The following is a 22,251-nucleotide window of genomic DNA, read 5'->3' as shown; positions in this document are numbered from 1 at the left end:
TAAATGACCACATTAAAAAGAGAACCTGCTGTACAAAAATATTGGCAGATACACAAAGCTAAGAAAAAATAAAACGTGTTCTTTTGCTAGTTGTTCTCAGTTACTGCAACAAGTAAAACAAGACTAGAAAATACTTGAAAGTTTAGTTTTATTTTAATTAGCTATGTTCAAATTCTAAACATGGATTCAAAGCTTCGTCAAGGTTTTGGCCTTGCTGTGAGTTGGAAGATTCATGTGTAGGCCTGATGATGCAGGGTAACCAACTTCCTCTCCTGATGATGTATTTGTAACAATATGTGAGGTGGGGGGGCTGAGGGAAACATGGGAGCTGTGGGATCGTGGGTTTAGCCATGGCCTTTCACCTGTGATGAGCAATGGCATCTGTTGCCACCATCTGTTCTGTTTCTCTGCTTATCTTCCCATGTGTGATACCAGGCAGGGACCCCTAAAGGGGACAAAGGGGTCACTTCAATGAAAGTAAAATGAATGCTGCTCACAAGTCCCCAGGCAGCAGTTGGAAGGATGTGTGTGGTCTTTTGCCTGGCAGAGAGGAAGATGCAACAGGATACTAAAAATGTGATTAATATCCTGACTGAGCTTCTATCCAGGATAAGTGCTATGTTGTCTGACAAAATACTGTAGTGAAAATAAAGTTCAGAAACTCCATCACCCTTAGAGAATATCCATTTGGTAGAGCTTCCTGATTTAAAGTAGCTTTGCAGCTACTGTTTAAAAATCCGTTCTTCATAAAACCCAGCAATAAGGAATATGTAAAAGTTTTGGCAATAAAGAGTACATTTCAGTGAGAGAACAATGGGATACATTAAGGGAAAATAACTGGTCACTGCAATAAACATCTTCAACTTTTCTAAGAAATCTACTCTATTTGGGCAGCAGCTTTTTAGCTCTTGGCAAGCTTGCAGGATGTTCTGTAGCGAAGACAAGAATTTGGAAAACCTCAGGGGGCAAGCCTGGCTGAAGTTTGTGACAGCTGGTAATGTACGAATCTAAAAATGGTGTGAGTATTGTTTAAAAGTTTCTTACAAGCAGCATAATTCGTGGAGATCAGAATCACATTTTATAAACAGATATTTTTTTAATCAGATGAATTTCAGTTCTATATGAAGCATGTCTTTTGACAGAAGTTGTGTGATTTATGACTCATTCTGTATCTGAAATATTTTGGTTAAAGAAATCACTTTTACGTGTGAAGCATTTCATTCCAACTCACATTATTGACAATAATATGAAAGAAGAGTTGCTGTGAAGTTTCTTTTCATCACACTTTATTTAATCATTGTTGGAAATTTGAAATTGGATGGAGCTAAAATTGAGGATATACTACATGTATATCAGAACAGCAGTCTTGCTAATTAAATCTGTTTGCAGAAGATGCAGTAGGGATTAAAAAACTCATGAACCCTGTATGACCATCCATACCACGTTCAGCAGATGGGTTTGGCTAAAGTAAAAAAAAATGAAAACAAAAATTTAAACAAACAAAATATTCTGGAGTGTTTGGAAAGTGAAACTTTTTTTTTCCCTCCCCTCACAAAAGGATGTATTTAGTCAAAATTTGCTCTGAAAAGTAACTTTCCAAACTAGTAATGACACACAGAAAAAAATGTTGTTTGACCCAGAACTAGTTTTGCTTGCTTCAGATCTTGCTAAGAAAGACAAAAGCTATTTCTATTCACATCTAAACAATTCTCCATATTGTTTCATTTTTGCAATCACTCCTGGGGTATCAGGCATGGGCAACTAAAAATTCGGAATGCTGAGTTGGTGCATAGGTTGCTGGATGTCCTCTAGAAATAATAATACTTTATTTTGGAAAGCTAGCACTGTTAGAAAAAATTTCTTCTTGCATGCTAGATTTTCTCATTTTCTATGTGGTGTTCCTCACATTCCTCACAAATGTGAGTGAAAGGAGCATGTCAGAATATCCACACAAAGATCTTCTAATTGACAAGTGAAGGTCTGTCCTTGTATAAGTCAGTGCAAATTTTGCAATTCATGTCAGTAATTAGGATTTCATGCAGTGGTGTCACAGCCACCTTTGCTTTTGTGACTCAGCCATCATACCTGATTTATTTTTTTTAGTCATGTATCAGAATTTGAGATTGCGTGCCATAATTGTGGAATGGAAAAATGTTTTGGCAATGGTGTGAGAAGTTTTGAAAAGCTGAAACAATTAGCAATTGAATGAAAAGACCTACCTGTGCACTGTACTGAGAGGACACATCTGTAAATTTGTGTTCTCAAAATTTGAGATCTCACCAGTGTAGTTATTTGGTATTCATAGTACTGTTTCTTGTGAGAGGAGCAACTTAATATCAGATTCACAAATTCACAGAATATTCTAAGTTTGAAGTGACCCACAAGGATCATCGAGTCAAACTCTTAACTAAATGGCCCATATCCTTTAATATAATTTTGTATTCCTTGCACATCTAAAACTTCCATAGAAGTCAATCTTAGTGTTATATGCAGTTTAAAAAAGTAGGACCAGAACTATAAATTTAGGTGATTTTAAAATTTTTTTTCTAATTTAATTTAAATAAATTACACTAAATGTAATCCAAACAGACACTTCCAAAACTAATTTTACTTGCCTTACAAGTGCAAGGTTTTTTGTTGAGAATTGGGCACCAATAAGAGTAGCATTTGCTTAGCCATAAATCTTTGAAAAATCTTCTGATACACAGCAGGTAATTTCAGAGATAAGGAAAAGAGAAAAGGAGAGAGAAAAATTGTATCCATTTCTCCGCCTTCTATTTGGAGATAATTAAGTTCAGAAGTTCTGAAGGAACATTGACTGTGTTCCAGGATGGCCTCCACACCAGAAAATGAAATTAATCAGTCATTGCCGTATTAAGTGAAAATGAATTAGTTGCAGACAAAACACTGTACTTTCATTAGTCATGTCAGGATGCAAATGTGAAGATATATATCTTTGCATAAATGTTCACAGATAAACAATATAATTAAATTCACTATTGAAACAAACTAATTAAATTCACTGCTGTTATGCAACAGATATTCTCTTAAGTATATGATATTTGGTTTACAAGAGTAAGCAGTAGGTTCTTTATCTGTGTTTTGTCTATGATGATAGGAGAATTTAATTTTTGTTAATCTGAGGTGCCTGGATTCAGGCAGTGACTCAGGAAGACATCTGTGTTTATGCTTAGCACAAACAGTCCATCTAAATCTCACTGGCTGCAAGTTCTTCTTTTGTTTTAATAATGTTCCCCTGAGGAGTACAGCATGCAATCTCATCTCACAGCTTTGGAACTGCCCCTCAAGATGGTTCCAATAAGACCACTTTTATCCAAAGACTAGAACTGTAACAGAAGTTTTGCTTTATGTATTTTCAAGAAATTTTACTAATTAGTGTCAAAGTGACCTTCACTGAGCATTTACTTTAATTTCTGAAATGTATCTTGTAACAGAAAACATTTAAAAATCACCTGTTAACTAAAAATTATTCAGAATTGAGGATAATTGAATTGAGGGAATGTGAAGTAGGTGAGTGTTAGTGATGTACACAACCTACAATGTGTTGGGCAGGAGTTGTTAGCTCTGGCACAGCTTGGAAAAGAGCAATGGCTTGCAGTCAGCCTGTCTGCCCCACAGAGAGCAGAGTCTAACATATACACCTTCAGATACCCTTCAGCCATAGAATTGTTTGGGCTGGGAAAGACCTTTAAGATCATCTGACCAAGAGTCCAGCTATTAACTAAGTCTGCCAAGTCCACCCCTAAATCATCTCCCGAAGTGCCACATCTTCACATCTTTTAAATACCACCAGAGTGGGTGACTCAGCCACTTCCCTGAATAGTCTTGTTCCTATGTCTGACAACCCTCTTGGTGAAGAAGTTATTCCTAATATCCTGTGTAAACCTTTCCTGGTGGAATTTGAGGCCTTTTCTTCTCATTCTGCCACTTGTTCCATGGGAGAAGAGGTCGACCCCCAGCAGACTGCACCCTCCTTTCAGATAGTTGTAGAGAGTGATGAGGTCACCCCTGAGCCTCTTTTTCTCCATGCTAAAATCCCCAACTCCCTAAGCCGCTACACATAAGACTAACTTGTGCTCTTCTGGATTCCAGGACTTCAGGACTCCAGGATTCCAGGACTTGACAGCAGCTGGGAGTCTCTGAGAAACAGGATTTAGATGTCAGTAAGAGAATTCCGTAAGAATGGGATTAATTCCTAGATTTTAGATTGGCTTTAAGAACAGCATCAAAGAGAGAATATTTTAAAAATAATCACAGAAACATTTTCACTCAAATGGGGAAGCCTTTTGAGGAAGGGGCTGAGGTCACTTTCTTTGTTCAGCCTGGAGAAGAGGAGACTGATGGGAGACCTCACTGTAGACTTCAACATCCTCATATGAGGAGAAGCAGAGGGTCAGGCACCAATCTCTTCACTCTCATGACCAGTGACAGGACCCAAGGGAATGACCTGAAGCTGTGCCAGAGGAGGGTTAGGTTGTGTATTAGGAAAAGATTCTTCACCCAGAGGGTGGCTGGGCACTGGAACAGGCTCCCCAGGGCAGTGGTGACAGCACCAAGCCTGACGGAGTTCAAGAAGTGTTTGGACAATGCTCTCAGGCACATGGTGTGACTATTGGGGTGTCCTGTGCAGGGCCAGGAGTTGGACTCAGTGATTCTTGTCAATTATTCTTGGGTCTCTTCCAACTCAGGATGTGCTATGATTATCTATTCGTAGAAGTTATTCTGAATGTTAACATGATACAAAGTTTATTTTAAGTTTTGCATAGAGAAAGAACAAAATGTTTTCTGAGCAGTTTAATATTAAATGTAATATGTGATGTGATCCCTGTGAAGAAGAGACTATGTCGAGGGGCCAGCTTCAGTGTTTCAGCAAGGCAGAATGTTTAGGGAAAAAAATCTTATATAATTTGTTTACACTATTAATATGTTTATTTTCTGTTTGTATAACCAAATCAGTCTTGAATGCATGGTATATTCAGTAATGTAGCACTTGTGTGATCATGTGATGATCATTTGTTGCCAAGTCCACAAATTACATACACTGCTAACAAGAGAGTGCTTTTGAATAAAATATTTTTGCTGCCTATATATGATAGCAATATTTTATACTAAATGTTGCTTTCTATGTAGATTTATGATACATTATTCTTTTTCCCTGTCCACTGTCATTTTCTACAGGAAGGCTCTTCAGAAGTTCACAGGTGGGCTGTGAACTACAAGGAAGCATTTTTTCAAAGAGCAAAATTGAAAGCCTTTATAATTAGATCCTTTCAGCTAAAGACTGGTAAATCTTTGATAGTAATTTTGCTAACACCTTCTGTATTAGTAGGCTTGTTTATTTTACACACAAACATACCTCCTTGCTATATAAAGCCTACTGTAATTTAAAGGAGGAACTACTGAATTTATGCATCATTTAACATATTTTAAATCTGCTTTTTATGTACAACTCAATCCCCAAGCAAACTGGACTGCTAAAATAAAGAATGAAAAATGAAAAGATTTTGTCAAAAAATAATGACAGGGCAATTCCTGTAAGTACATTAAGGAACTGAACAGTATGACCTCTGTATTCTTCTTTGATATGTTTTTTCTTCTTTTTGCATCGACAAAGACTGTTAGGCAGTAAAGCCCTATAGATCTACAGATAGCAAAGGTGGAATTCATCAGTTAAAAGCTTGCCTGAAAATCTAAAATCCAGTTCTTTATAAGACTGACATATGGGGAGAATAAGGCATAAACTATGAAGGAACAGCTGCCTTAGGGAAACAGTTATAACAATTTCTTGGTGATTAGTAAATAGGAATTTTAAGACTGTGTTGTAGGGTCAGAGAAAAAGAGCCATGGCCCAGTTAACAGATGGAATCTGGGAAGATCTAATGCTCAGATGCTTAAAGAGGAACCTTTTTGTGATTGTAGGTTCAAACCCTAAGGGCAAAACTCTCAAAAACTCATAAGTAATTTGGGAACTCAGTTTCTATTTTGAATGAAGATTCACAGGTAATTTCTGAAAACAGTTCTGAATAGCTTTTCAAGATTTTGCTCTCAGCTTTTATGCATTAATTGTTTCATAAAGAGGAAATGGATATTCAACTTTAAGAAGTGGATAAATTCCTTCTACTGGTGATAATCTTCTGGTGATGTCATTTTTATAGCTATATTCCTGAACATGATTTCATTGTGATATTGACTAAGAGTAGGTTTTGGTGTGATGGGATCTGGTTATGATTTTACAGTAAGAAGCACGAGTCAGTACTTTTTAGCTCAGAATAGCATCTCTTTCTTACCTCTTCCATGAGCCAGTAGAGTTGGCGCTGGATGGATTTAATCTACTTTATCCATGAAATAAAGGCTCTTAACAACTGAGCTGTAATGCAGCCACATGTGCTGTCAAGAGAAAAGGATAAAAATAAAGATGTTGTGATGAATAGATGCCTTTTGCAGCCTATTCAAATCTAAATCTGTAAATCCTTCCTCAAAACACAGGTTGAGTTCCTGTCTGCCCTCCCTTTGCCTTGTTCTTACTGCCCCTGTTCCTTCTACAGCAACAGGGTTTTGTGATAACAGCTTCAGTGAAGTACACGAAGCTGATGTGGGGCATATGGTTAATCAGTGGTAAATCAGGGATGCAAATTGTGAACAGCACTCATTGTGAAGGAATGGGAATGGATAAACATATCCTGCACTGCAGAAAATCAGAACAGGATTGGATTAATCAGCACAGCATGTATTAGGAGGAGGCCAGGGCAAGCCCTATTCATTTGAATTTCAGCATGTCACAGCTCTCCAAGCCAGAGTGTCTGTAATTAAATCAAAAAATCAATGTTAATGCTCAGCTGGGTCACACAGCTCAAATCAGAAGATAATCAGAGAGTGCTGGAAAATTGAAGGTTTCATACAAATATTCTGTGGGCTGTACTGCACTTCATCAATGTTCTTCAATACTGTTTTTTCAGAACAAGTATTACATGGTGGTGTGATGCAATTAGAGCTGTTTGACACTCACAGGTTTCACTATGCTTATTTATGAGTGTAACAACAGTGGAATGGAATGGAATAGGATAGGATAGAATAGAATAGAATAGAATAGAATAGAATAGAATAGAATAGAATAGAATAGAATAGAATAGAATAGAATAGAATAGAATAGAATAGAATAGAATAGAATGAGTATGGTGCTGTAGCATGCATGAATTGTTGCATCATGCATAGATTGCACATTTTCAAGCTAGAAAAAGATGGTATATTGATCTCAATTTCTGGCCAGCTCTCAGAGTCTTGAAGGACTTGTGGCTTTTAGAGTGACATGGATCTCCCATCAACTCTGAAAGCAGTTTATGTGACACCATGTTCTTGCTTCGAGAGTTGCATGACCTATGTCATACCTTAGATGAAAAGAAAATTAGAATCTTCTTACAGATACTGATCCTCTGTGAGCAGGATCACATGGGGTATTTATAGCACCAGGGGATGATGATGATGATGATGTCATTAACATCTGTTAATGATTAATGACCTGTTGGAATGAGTCCAGAGGAGGCTGCAAAGATGGTAAGAGGGTTGGAGCACCTCTCCAATGTATGCAGTCTGAGAGAAGAGAAGGCTTTGGGGAGACCCTATAGCACCTTCAGTACCTAAACAGGGCCTACAGAAGAGCAGGAGAGGGACTTTTTACAAGGGCATGTAAAATAGTGATAGGGCAAGGGGAAATGACTTTGAAAGAGGATGGGTTTAGATTAGCTGTAAGGAAGAAACTATTTACTGTGAGGATGGTGAGGCTCTGGAACTGGTTTTTCAGAGAAGCTGTAGATTCACCATCCCTGGAAGTGTTCAAAGCTGGGTTGGATGGAGCACCCTAATCTACTGGAAGGTGTGGCTGTCCACAGCAGGGTGCTTGGAACTAGAAGATCTTTAAAGTCACTTCAACCTGAGCTGTTCTGTGAATCTTTTATGATAACAAAAATGCTCTTTACTCACATTTCTGTAATGATTTCAGTATAAGTGAGACTATTTTATCCAGGAAGGTTCTTCATGCAAAGGAGTCTTTGGGAAGACCTATGAGCTGGAGAAGCAGTAATTTCTTCCAGGCTAGTTTAGAGATCTGTCTCACTAGTCCCAAGGCAGGCAGACACATGTGGGTTTGTCTTCTAAGGTCCTGGCTCTGTATAATGTGTGCACAGAAACTTCCTGCAAAATGGGTACATTGTTTTGCTGCTCAGATGGGGATTTTTCAGGCTAGGTTTCTGGATCTACATGTTGATTATGAACTGAAAAGTTAGGAAGCTGGGTTTGTGTTTGGACATTTAAGTCCACTTAAATAAAGCAGTTCCTAGTATTGTCTCCCTCATTTCAGCATGTGTGGCAGTGATGAGCTGAATGTTGTGCTCCTGTTACAGCAAAGGCATGTAGTAACAGCCCTTGGGAAACCATCAGGGTCAATATTGTCATTGACTGTTCCTAGGATGGGGAAGGCTCCTGTCTGAGTGGCACAAGGCTGCCACATATTATCAGTAAGCGTGTAATAGAGGTCATCTTTCCTTAGCTTGGAAAATGTGACTTGGAACTATATGGATGTGGACTGTCCACATGAAAAATCTAGACACAGCTTTTTAGCCAGTCTGAAGTGCTCAGGGTGTTCATGGTTGCAGTTTGCAGAAGGATCCTTCAAAGATCCTGAATAAAACGTTGCAGAAAATAGGCATTTGCCAATATTAACAACAAAAATACCAAATGGTCTATCCTGTTTTCTGACAGTACAGAAATTATATTTCAAATTATGTAGTAGGCAACTTCTGAATTTAGCTTTCAGTGGCTACAGCAGAAATGTTGTGAGTGCCCTCTGTTCTGACCCATTCTTTCACCCACTCATCAACTCAGCTGTGAAAGATTGCCAAAGGCTTGTGTTGAACCTTATTTCGATCACAGTTATTTCAAAGGCAGAAGCATCAGAGTTGGCAGGAACCTGGGGAATGCTTTCAGTTGGGATGTACCTCTCTTAGAACCACACCCTGGGATGTCGAGGCAGCCTGAGAAGCCACATGCATGTGTTTCAGGGTAACCTGGTGGTGTAAGTGTCTGAGGCTGGGGGGCTTATGACCCACTCTGTCTGATAGTGGATGTGCTAGTTGGCTATACTGAACAAGCATAGAGCAGTCCATGACTTCTGAGAGGACTCCAGCAAGCTTTCTTGCTTCTTGCTGGTGTCTTACTGATGCCCTAGGATAAGGAAAATGAAAGACTAAATGAGAAGCCTAAATGAGAAGTCTAAATAAAGCACCTGTGAAGTGATTATTTGGCCTCTGGGCAGGTGATGATAGATCCTTTCTATAGAGGAAGAACAGTGATGTGATGTGAAAGGAAAAGGAGAATCTTGTTCTGTAGAATCTTGTCCTCCAGCTGAACCTGGAGGATGTGATCAGCTCCCAAATCTGCCAGAAGCTGCAAGTGTATCTGACTAGTCAACTCCCACAGACCTTACATATTTCCTACAAATCAAGCAGTTCTCACAACCAGATGCTTTTTTTACTTTCCCTTTTGATTTTATTATCATCTGTCATGTTTTTTTATTGCTTGCATAGGTATCTTTGTTGGTTTGATTTTTTTCTTTGCTTTCTAGCATGTTTGCATTTGTTATCTTAATTTTTTTGGCATTTGCCTTGGTTAAACTACATTCTGTCTCTGACGTTCCAGGCTGTTTGCGCATAATTGCATGATCTGGTTCATCTTTCTGCATGCTCCTCTACCTCTTTATTCACTTTGTGTGGTCCTCAATGTTTGCAGCTCTATCAGCCACTATTTCAAATGTCAAGCTCAGTTCATGAGCTCAGTTGTACAGAACTTCTTCCTTTTGATATTTGCTCTGCTAATTCTTGGGCACAGTTTTAGAAAAAAACAGTTGTCCTTTTACTTCATCAGGTATCTGGCTTCCTGTACTGTCACTGCGCTTCTTTCGCTGCTGTTAAAGTAGTTATGACTTTATTCACATTTTAGTAACATAATGGACTGAACTCTTGTATAAATACATACATATGCGCACTAATCTAGCTGTGTAACCCATTTACTTTACCCGTGTTTTTCTAGGAACTGCCTTTTCTGCAGAATCAAAGCCCTTGAGGTTTTCATAGGGAAGTAAAAGAGATCAGCACCTGCCTTCAGAATTGGAACATTATTACAGTATCTCACAAAACTGGAGACTGGTTACACTTCAGGCTTGCTCTGGCTGGACTAATCTGGGCAGTTCCAACTGTTCCATAATTTCCGTTATATTTTAAAGCTGCCTCTTATTCCATACTTACATTAGAATTGCCACCGTATTTCCTCTAGGAGGAACATACGTTGAATTGTGACCTTTGAACACAACTGTGAGAAAAGAGGGATCATAAATAAAGATTTGTTAAAAAGTGTTCTGTATATTTTCTGTGAAATTCAGTGAATGCCTTCAATGCATAGATAATTTTAGTGTTGCTTTTACTTGTTGCTTTAACTGCGTAAATAAATCTATTTGAAGTAATTTGGCAACATGTTAGTAGCCCTCTACTGAAAACGTAATTAGCTGGTGTCATTGTATTTCACTCTTTTCCCTACACTCTGAACTGTAAACTTTATAGTGAGCTGCTGACAGATTCCTGTAGCTACACATTCAGCTTAATCTCCCTCTCCTCATTTCTTCATCCTGTTGGTTTTTTTTAACACAGAGTTGGCAGTTTTGCAGTAGTTTCTTAAAAGAAAAAAGAGTCACCCATACTGTATCTGTTGTCATTCACTAGTCTGCTAAGTTTTACTGACCTTGACTTTCTTTTCTCATCAGCAATATGCTCAGAAATTTGGCTAAATGTTTAGACATACGAGACTGACTGATAGCTACAAATGCTCTGTGATTATCTGAGAAGATTCTAAAGCCAGAAATGTAAATTTTACACTAACTGGAAAAACTTGACTATATTTTCTGTCTTTTGGACTCGTAACTTCTTGTTAGAATAATCTCTTAATTGTTTATGCTGTCTATATTTGTAACAGATCAACAGTTTTTAACAAGGTGCCTCAAATAATTGTGGTTAGGCATTCATTTTAGTTTAAATGTGCCTAATTTTGTAAGTGCTTGATTGTGAACATTATAGTTGCTTTGTGTAAGTCAGGAGAATATTCATTAAAGTAAACTGATACTTATCTCTTTAACTAACAATGACTATCCAGGCTAAAGCAAAGCAAGTAAAATATTAGTGGCTTGAGGTGACATAACAATAAAATAAATGAGGACCTCAAGGAGTGAAAAAATTACTGCAAGTCTTTGTGAAGAAATTGCAACCTATAATAAACACTAATAATAGTTTGCATCTCTTCCTAAATTAAAATTTTATGTCGCATCAGTCAGTGTTGACATCTGTCATGATCACATGAGACAGCTGAGATCGTGTTTTAAATTACATGGGCAATTACAGGGTAGGTCAAATATGTTAAAACACAGAAATACAGGCTTTACAAATGGAGGGCATTGAAAATGCACAGTACACCAGATAAGCCAGCATGCTATCAGCAATGCATCCATTAATAGGTCTTTAACTAGGGCACCATGCCTTAGCTGGCACTACTGTTTATTATTCCTCATGTGCTAGAAATATTCTAATTTTCCTAAGGCCTGGCAGTCTACTGTTCTACAAGCTCTTTATTAGGAACTCAGTCTAACTGGAACAACTGGAGGGAGGTATTTTTCTTCAAAATAGCAGGACATGCATATGCTGATTTGTAGAGGTAAAATGAAGTAGGAGCAATTTAGCCATATTTCAGAGGGCTCAGTCCCATGGACAAGCTGTGTATGTTTAAAATGTAGGGCTGCAATATGGAGTGTAGGTGTCTGAGGTGAAGGAGGCAGACCTTTTAAGGGACACAGTTTATGTGCTGTATATGAATGCTCCTGTATGAACAACACTTGGACATTCTGGAAGCAAGTAGAAGTGAGGAGGTAGCAGCTGTTCTGCTCTGTTTAGCTGGCCTTTCTTCATGTAGCACCAAGGAATTGTTTGGCTTTAACCCACAATAATCACAAGATTTTTGATGGTAAAAGGAAGAAGGGAGTTTCCATGCAAGTCATGTATCCTATATAAATGGATTCTGCTACTAAAGCTTAAGATTCAGTTCCATAAATTTGGCCCACAGTGTTTCAGCATGTCTTTCTCTTAGTGTCTCACTGCTCATAGGTTACTTTACTCCCAGTGGGTTCCTCCTGTTCATGGTACCCTTAATTTTGGGTACTACAAAGAGAGTGGTTATTTCAATGCAAGTGATAATGGAGCTGATTACAATTACAGAATAAATTGTTTGTGATGGATAATTTGCATAACAGAAGTGGCTTTGTATTTACATTTCTGTTGTTTTACACGTGTAAAATGTTAATCTGTGTCTTGAAACTGCTGCTCTTGTGTTGTGTCTTGTGCTACTCAACAGGCTGAGTAGCAGTGTGGATGCTTACAGGTTCTGCTGATGCCCCCATGTGGATGTCTAGCAGGATCATTTTAGTCTGCAGTTGAAGACAAAATTGAGGTTTACTGTTAATTTAATAATAATTTATTTCTCTGTCATCCATAAATGGACAAAAAAGTTTGGCTATGTGGTATACCCAGAAGTATTTTTGAACTACACTTTCCATTCTCTATGAAATAATGCTTGGCTATCCCTTTTTTGTATCTAGCATTTGAAACTGTTGTTGACATACTGGAAATAGCATCATACTAACCAGTTTGCTTATTTTTCTGGGATTCTTGAGACCCAAGAAAATTTTCACTCCTTTATTAATATCCTAATAATAGCTGTGATGTAATGCCAGCCTAATTGATTTCCTAACATAGAATAACCTAAACCTCATGCACTGATTTTTCTGCCCCTGTGAACCAATATAATGGTATTGTAATTGAGAGTCCACCTGTACCTCTGCATCACCAAAAATTAGTGTTAAGATGCTGGAACTGTCTTTAAATGTGACAGCTCAGACACTGTGACATTGCTAACTATAACAACAGAGACCTTAGGAGGGGCTGATTTGTGTTGCTACTTGGCAGAGTAGATTAACTTGCATGAAGGCGTTCAGTGTAAAAGACATCCTAACGCTGACCCATGTTTTCAGAAGAGATTTCAGAAGGAAATGACAGACAAAGTGAGTGTAATGATAGCTTAGGGCCACAGTTGTGCTGTGGCAAATGTTCCTCTTGGCCATATAAGCACTCGCACCTTGTGGCTGGGGTGCTCAGGGACCCCAAATTCCAGTTCTCCTTCTAAAGACCCCTTGCATGGACTTCAGTAATGACACGGAAAAAAGTCTCCTGCTGGTGGATGGGCCTGGCACTCAGGATACTTTAATTACCAGTCATCTTGGCCACTAATTTAAAATTACATTACCAGGTTTAATGGACAAGTAGCAGGGCTAGGTCTGTGGCTTTCACAGTTACTTTTTGGTCCTAGGTTCTTAAGTTCTGTTGAGCACATAAAGTAATTTTTGTACCTCTATCATGCACTGAGATTTTATAATACAGCTACACAGTATAGATAGCTAAGTATTCTTCAGAGTTAGACTCTTGCATTATTTATGTTAAAAAAATTGGTGCTAGGTCTTTTGACAGTAAACACAGTGTGCTAACTCCTGCTCCTTTGAGTTTGCATGTTTTATAGAACAGGAAGTATTTTCTAGGTCAGGGTGAAAGTATTGCTCAGACATCTAAGTTTTGTGGAGCAAATAGATTAGATTTCATTATTAGATTTTTAATATGGGTATTGCTTAAGCCTTCTGTGAAATACCTTCTCCATTTTGTTCCTGGTACTATTTGATCTTACAGTCACTGGACTTGTATGCAGTGGGAAATTGCAGCTGTTAGAACCTGCAAATTAACTTGATTAACTGAGCATGTAATGGAGATAAGGGCATTTGCTTGGTGTTTGGTCTTGAAGGCTGTTTGCTTCCTGCATTAGGTGTGCATCCAGGCTGGAGATTCTGCCTTTGATTAAATCAAGTAATGTATTGCTAGTTAAGCTGCATGATATGAGTGTAAAATGGTAGCTAGAGCACCCCAGTGTTGCTGTGCTTTTACCTCCACACCATATGTCAGTCACTGTCATATTCAAAATATTCTGTGTAAGAGCTGAAGAACCAGCAATCCTAGTGCTTGAAAGTTAATATATTTCCTAACATTTCCAATCTTGTTTCATGCTTGTTTTTTATTAGGAAACTGAGTTTATCTGGTGTGCTGAGCCCTGGAGTGTTTAGTCATGCTTTCCCTTTGCAGTAGATGACAGAGAACACACCTTTTACTCTGCTTTTACACATTCAGTGTTTCAGAAACATCTGGAAACCTTTATAAAATTCATTTCATGACTTGTGCTTGATAACTGGTCTCTGATCTGCATTGTGTGAACTTGCTTCAGAATTTAGATTAGTTCTGTGCGTTTAGGATTTCAGCTGTAGGGTTGATAGGCTGTAGTATTACCTCAAAATTTTCACTTTCTTCTAAAAGAAGTTCCTTTTTCTTCTTGGTGATGTCTAAAAGATAAAAACTAAAAAAAACCCCACAAATTAAAACAAATGCATAAATATCCACATGCTTCTTTTACACATTTTAAATTAGATTGTGCTTATAAAGTGATTATTTTCGATAAAATGCTTTACTTTCTGTTGACACTGAAAGCAACAGATTCCAAGGCATAAAAGGTTTAAAATAGTCCACTCTCAACAGTAGACATATATAAACCAGGATTTCTATTTACTGAATATGAACATTAATAATCTGACTGGACAAAAGTATCTAAAATAATTATGAATATTTGGCTAAATAGCCAATATCTGCTTCCATTTGTAGTAGTGATTTTCACTAGAAAATGAGTTTACACAAACTAAAGTGCTAAAATAGTTTGGAAACAGATTTTGTCACTTCAGTCATTAAGGGCAGTTATCACCTTGCTCAATTCAGGCTAAAAAAATCCTGGCTGATTTTTAGTGGAAAAGCTCTGACAAACTGGATAATGAAAGCAAGTAAAAGCAACAGTAAAACCTTGTTATCCAGTTTTTATTTTTCTGTGTGCATATTCTGAGGGTTCTTTTTTTCTTCTGAGAAGAAAATGAAAAAAAAATAAAAATTAATCAATTGCATTTTAAACAACTTTTCTTCAAATCTTATAAAGCTACTTGCCATTTTTGTTTCCCCATTCTTTTTTTAGCTTCTTGCTTTTTGCTGTAGCTCTGTAATAGATTTTGGAACAAGATGTGATGTACCTGTGCATAGGAAGCAGAAATTTTTATGCATAAATAAAGAACTTATAGGTGCAAACTACTGAAAACAAGTTACAGCTCTGAATTTACTGATAATTTAATACCGTGGATACAGAGGTTATGTAAGCATTCCACAAAAAAATTCATCCAGTGCCTGAGATTCTGTGTTTTGTTAGTTCATCATCTAGGGTTTTAATGGTACAGCTAGAGAGAGACAGACAGCTGGGTAATTCAGAACATCACAAGCGACATTGGTGGGACAGGTGGGTTTACACTGTGTGAGACAGGTGTTTTGTGACCTGAGAACATGTTTGGTTCACTGTATAATGACTGGGAAGCTGTTCTAGACATAGGAGACCTGGCAGCAGCCTCATATTTTGTGAGTTTTACCTTGGTAAAATCCATGAATTCTCTAGACTCACACCTGATCTGTTGCAGTGTGCCAGTAGACATAGTTGTGGATAGAACAAGTTTAGAAGTGAGTTCAAATGGGCCAGGCAAAACCTGGCAGAACAAATCTAGGCCAAGTCATAGAGCAGCATCTTGAAAACAAAATATAGAAACTCAGGTTCCTTATTTCCCTCTTTGATGTGTGTTCTGTGCTTTTGTGAGTAGCTAACGAGCTCTGTGTAATGCTGCCAATACTGAGTGTTGCTGATTTTGCACAGAATTACAATATATGACCCACTGAAAGGATCAGGCTGAAGGAGAAATAATAGCAAAGAAGGTAAGCAGCTCAGGCATTCATCTTTATGCAGTTCAACTTACATTTGACCTTGGCATAATAGCTGGAATAATTAATGTATATGGCAGATACAGTAAGTGATGAAGTAATTCAAAAGGAATTTCTTTTGCTGTGATTTAAAGTATGGAGTCACAGCACTCCCCAAATCTGAATAACAGGCACCCTCACTTGCCCTACAATTATGTTTATCAGTATTTCTAATTTTGCAATTCTTAGTTCAAATTCCCTGGTTATTGCTTTATTATTTCATGTTAGTTTAGAGCCAAATAAAAGCCCAGGTGGTTTCTAAAAAAGGAGTTTCACATTTTTAAAGTGTGAAGAAGGGGCCTCAGAAAGGCCAGGACCTGAAGCTGTCATCAGAACAGGCCGAGCTGAGAGGGGGTGGATTCAGCCCTGGAGAAGAGGCGACTCTGGGAGGGCAAAGCAACAACCCCCAGTACCTACAGAGGAGTGGTCAAGAAGCCAGAACGAAGCAGGTGGTTCTTAGGACATGAGACAGACAATGACACACAGAAGAGGTGCAAACTGGATAAAGGAAGGAACTTTTTCCACCTGAAGCAGAGAAAAATATTTCTGAAGGAAGGAGGGGGTTATATGACTGCCAACAGAAATTGAATCCTTCTGAAGATTTGGGAATTGATCAGGTGTATCTCTGTAAGAAAGGTCTGGTCCCTGTCCAGTTGAGAGAATTACTTAATAGTAATTAAGTATAACTTTATTAGACTAGTTTGGTGGTTTGGTATGGGTTTCATTCCCCACCTCCAAATAGTAGTGGAGAGTCAAGTCAATTATTACAATTGCAGTGGTTTGGGGTAATTTTGTAACCTTTCCACTGAGTTGTTATGCAGACACTTAGTGTAAGAGCTTGAGAAAAGCTAGGTTAGGAAGTTAGGTTACTCACCGACGTACTTTCCTTGCTGTACAAGGCAATGGACTGTCATAATCACTGTGGTTGGGAGTGCTGTGGTCCAGGTTTACTAATGAAATAGGGTGAATTTGAGTACATATAAATATTTGATATATCCATTGTGGATTCAGTGTGTCTCCATCAAATACCTGCCACAAATGAAATTTGCATCCAAGTCACTTTGGTAGAAAGAAACTGTGACCCTTTGTACAATACAAAGGTACCTCTTTGCGTTTGCTTCAAAATGACACAGTATACTTATAAAAATATGTATCAAAATGAGATCTTGTAACTCTCATTAAAGCTTGGACTTGTTTTTTAAAAACTCATTTTCCCTTCTTAATTTGTTTGAGTTCCCAAATTTGTATAGTCGGACAATGAAAAAGTTCAGACATGCCGTGCCCATTTGTCTTTCACAGATTCTGCAGAGGTAACTGCTGGTCTTGCTTCAACCAGTACACTGCAGATTTGAAAACCACTGGCAGATCTAGATTTTTGAAATAACTGGGTCACTGTCAGACTTCAGATTTCCCAACAGATGTGTACTTAATAGCAAGCTTTTCTTTTTCAGTGAAGATTGCAAAGATTTGACTGTTTAACATGGTACTATTGTAAAGCAAATACAGACTGTTTGACACAGCTGCATAGTCTACCAGCATCTAGGGAGCCTCATCTTTTAATGTCTGCAGTGGACTTACTGCTGGCACTTGGACACCCTGGTGCTCTTGCCTTGTCTGACCTGTGGGCAGCTTGTCTTTGTTTTTTTTGTGCTGTGAAACTGCTTGCACAATTTGGTCTGCTTCCACAAGCTGATAGGCAACCAGGAGGTTAAAAGGGCATGATTAGTCCCTAAGCTTATCCCTTTACAGCTTAGAAGAGACACCATTAAAGGGAATTTAAGACCAAATGGGTTGGATTCACCTGGAAATTTCAAACCTTTAATGTTTTAAATGTCACATCCTTGGCTTTTGCTAGCGTGACTTTGAAACAGAAGACTTTTAGTACCACATTCCACATGCTTTCTTCTCACCTATTATCAATTAAAGTGCACTTAAAATACCCCATAATCATGAATGCAAAAGGTGGTTTTTGCTCTCTTGCTTTGTTTTTAAATTTGTTCAGCCAGGTCATGTTTTGATGAATGGATAGGAGAAGGGAGATGCATGGTAAGGAGGTCCTATTGGTGTGCTGGGCTGTTGGAGGAGGCTGCTTGTTAAACTCTGCTAAATAAAAAACTGCTGCTAAATAAAATTGTAATTTGAGATGGTTTTCTCTGCTTCTTGTGGAACTATTCTCTGTTTGGCTATTGCTGTATTATCTCTACCAGAATGATTAATCCCTTTGGGCCTATGGAGTTGGATATTTTTACCCTTGGAACAGAACAGATTGTACCAGATGACAGCTTCTATGCACAGATAGCATATTGATATGTATACATTGTTCATCAAGAGAAAGTATAGATGTGTTAAATACACCTTAATATTAATTTGTTTACTCAGTTATGTCTTAATTTCTCTTACGTTTTTTTTTCATTTGCATTCTTGATTATGAGAAACATTTTATGAGGAAACAGTCTGTTACCTCCTTAATTTCTGGTACTCTAGGTTAATCAAATGTGAATGAAGCTTTCCCTGATAAAATTTTTTTTTTCTTGTTAAAATTCAAAATTTAGTAACTTAAATGATAACAAATCAAATAATGTTGGGAAATAAATTTCCTAATAAGCTTAAATAGTCAGATAGGAAATGCTGCAGTAATAGAAATAAGATTCTGTCACACACTACTTCTCACTGCAGTAGTGTTTAATTTTTTTGCTGATACACAAGAACTGACCTTTTCTGAAAGCTTTACATCAAGTTAAACTACAGGGAAATTGTGTGTAAAGTTCTGATAATTTCACATAGTTTTTAGACATTTTTCAAAGAATAAATGAGAGAGAAATACTTTTGCAAGCAAGATTCTCATGCAAAGATTTTAAATAATAAGGGACACTGAAATGTATCTGGAATAAAACATATTATTAAAGAAAAAAGATACTGATAATCTTTAGTTTGCTTACTGTTTTTGCTGGGAAGAATATAAAATTAAGTGTAAGATCTCTGTATAATTCAAATTATTATGCATGTATTCAAAAGACTAAGTTGTAGGTAGAATAACTTATATAGTACCAAAATAGTTAAACAAATTAAATAAGGCATTAGATTTCAGGAATTTAAAGTAGAAGCCTCTAGCTTTAAAGCTTACAGCAAGTTGAGAGTTGATAATAGTTGCTGAGAGATTAATTAGATTTTTAATAGTTAGTCCATATCTGAAAAAAAAGTTACTTGGCAGCAGTACAGTTATGATGAAGCTAGTCATTACGCAGGAAAGATGGGTATTAAGGTGGTGGCCTCTTAGGTCAAAGAGAGAAATAAATAGTAGTGGAACGAGAAGTTAGTTGCAGCTACTAAAACATGCTGTGAAATCTGTTCCTTCCACCTGCTCTGTGCTCTGCAGCTACTCTAGCAAGTCCTCAGGCCACTTCTCTCTTCCTTTATCTAGGCTGGCAAGTATGTCTGTGTGTCAGTCATATGTCTGTCAAGTCAAGTGAGATCTGAGTAATGGTGATGGCATAAATACAGCCTATTTCTGTCTGATCATCAAGGATAGCCTGATGCACTGGTAAAAGGGAAGGATTCTTGTCCACCTGTGCTAAACTACTATTTTTCTATGATAATTTACCTGTGCTTTACCTTTGTGTCAGAGGGTGAATCTACCCAATCTTTGTTGATTGAGTTGTTTGACCTTCTGACTATTTTAGGAAAATATATTTAGCTTGGCAAATGCAAGACTCATGGTTACTCACAGCATACTATGAGCTGTTTTTACCTTCTTTCTTAAGTGTCCTTTCCTTGAGCATCTGAACAGCCTTTCCCAATATTGAAAGGTGGTAAAGGAGAATCCCTTCCAGCCTCTCTGGCAGCCTCAGCCTTTATAGCCGGTGTAATATTAGGAAAAAGCCAGTGCAACTCCAGATCCCAGCGTGACTTTTGTTATTCCATTACCCATTTTGTGTCATGTCCGCAAACTTCCTGCATGAATTTGTGTCTCTGGCTCTGCTGTTCTCTGCTTAGGTAAGCAGCAGTCCCTCTCATGGCTCCTTACCAACACATACTTCTGCAGATGTTACTCTATGGGGTCTGTGTGGCAGATATTGGCAGTGGGGGGGGCTACAGGGGAGGTTTCCGTGGGAAACCTCTGAAAGCTTCCCCTTTGTCCAATAGACACGCCAGTCAGCTCCAAGATGTACACTCCACTGGCCAGTGTTGGGGCCATCAGCAACAGAGGTAGCGCCTCTGGGATGACAGATTTAGGAAGTGGAAAAAAAGGCAACTGCAGCCAGAGGACTGAGACTATATGAGAGGAACAACCCTGCAGACCCTGAGGTCAGTGAAGAAGGAGGGGGAGGAGGTGCTTCAGGTGCCAGAGCAAAGATTCCCCTGCATCCTGTGAAGACCACAGTGAGGCAGGATGTTCCCCTGCAGCACATGGAGGTCCACAGAAGAGCAGAGATCCGCCTGAAGTAGGTGGATGCCCAAAGGAGGCTGTGACCTTGTGGGAAGCCCATGCTGGAGCAGGCTCCTGGAAGGACCTGTGGTGAGAGGAGCCCCTGCTGGGGTTTTGCTGTGACTTGTGACTCCTTGCTGGTCCCATCCTGGAGCAGTCTGTACCTGAAGGAATGTATTCCCTGGGAATACACCATACACATTCCCACCATACGCTGGAACAGAGCAAGAGTGTGAGGAGTCCTCCCCCTGAGGAGGAAGCAGCAGTAGCAGAGATGATATGTGTTGAAGTGACTGCAGCCTCCATCCCCTGCCCCCCTGCACTGCTGTGGGGAGGAGGTGGAGTATAAAGGGAGGGAAGCTGAGCTCAAGAAGAGGGGAGAAGTGTGGGAGGGAAGGTATTTTTAAGATTTTTTTTATTATTATTAATCATCCTGCACAGATTTGATTGGTATAATTCAAACTAATTTCCCCAAGTTGAGTCTGTTTTGTCCATGATGGCAGTAGGCGACTGAACTCTCCTGATCTCAATCCGCAGCCCTTTTCTTACATTTTCTCTCCCCCATCCAGTTCAGGAGGGCAGTGACAGAGCACCTTTGTGGGGGACCTGGCATCCCTACCATATTTATCCAGGTCTTTCCCTTTGTCTCCATTTGGCATGGCTCATTATCAGTAGTTTCTGCTGAAGGGTTCATCCTTTCTTCATACTAAAGGGGCATGTAGCAACCTGTTGCTCTGTCTGCTGCTGGATTTTTTAAGGCATTTCCAGATGCAGAGGACTGTGTTTAGCCTGTGTACTGGATGAAAGGTCAGGTACATCTTGCTAGTGGTCACTGAAGAGGTTACAAGTGAGCTGTCAAGAGCCTGAATCATTCTTTGTGCAAATAATGCCAAGAGAGTGAGAGTGGTCAGGAGCTGCTTCACAGGATCTCTGCCAAGATGGGCTTTTCCTGGATGATCTTTGAGTGGCTGACAAGGTCTAATGTCAGAGCTGCTCTGTAACAACATCATAAAATGCCTTGATGCTCCTCTTTTCAATCTCATCACTGCCAGCCTGGAGTATCAGCAGTGGGTAATAATCAGATGGCCAATTCAGGCCAAGAAGTCTCAGTGATATCCCCTACCCAAGTTCCAGGAGGCAGCAGACCTCCCTGTGGGATGGGTCTAGTCAACATATGGAGCCCTCTGTTCCCCTCAGAAGGGAGTAACCCACTTCAACTACCCTTCTTTTGTTTTTGATGTCAGAGGTGGAGATCCGTCCTACAGATGAAGGGTAATTGGGAGGCTCACTGGGCAGATAATTTTCTTCTACATCATCTGGCTGACCCTCTAGATCCAGGGCCTCCTACGTATTCTCAAGTGGGTAGGTGATGGGGGGTTGGGAGGAGTTTTTATTACATCCCCAGGTGGGAACCCATTTCCACTCCCCTTCATCCACCAGGTGTCCTATTGCCTGACAGTGGGAGGTGTGGGAGTCCTGGGACTCCTGTTGGGCCTCCCTCAAGGATGGAAGGGCAGAACTCCAGCAATCTATTTCTATTTTAAGCAGCATTTAATGAGCAGCACTCATATTATGCCTAGTATGTGACAAAACAACTTAGCAGAATAAATCATATGTATCTATAACATCTATTATAAATACAATATTTTCTAAAATATGGTTTTCATCTTAATATGCACTTCATTGAAATTGGTTTGGTAAAGCTGTCAGCATGAACAGAAACCATCTCATACCATGATGTATTTTAACAGTATTGATTTTATTAGATGCAGAAGAGATCAA

General features: G+C 38.8%; 1 protein-coding gene across 1 annotated transcript in view; it reads left to right on the top strand.

The window, feature by feature from the left end:
• The window catches only part of TMEM200A (transmembrane protein 200A), a 53,949-nt gene that overhangs the window by 25,773 nt on the left and 5,925 nt on the right, over positions 1-22,251 (top strand). The window lies entirely within an intron of this gene.

This window comes from Pseudopodoces humilis, chromosome 3 (genome assembly GCF_049639895.1).
Source record: "Pseudopodoces humilis isolate 2021_Gansu_Grassland_sample_001 chromosome 3, ASM4963989v1, whole genome shotgun sequence".
NCBI lineage: Eukaryota > Metazoa > Chordata > Aves > Passeriformes > Paridae > Pseudopodoces > Pseudopodoces humilis.
Note: the sequence above shows the minus strand (reverse complement) of the source record. Positions and strands in the feature narration are given on the sequence as shown.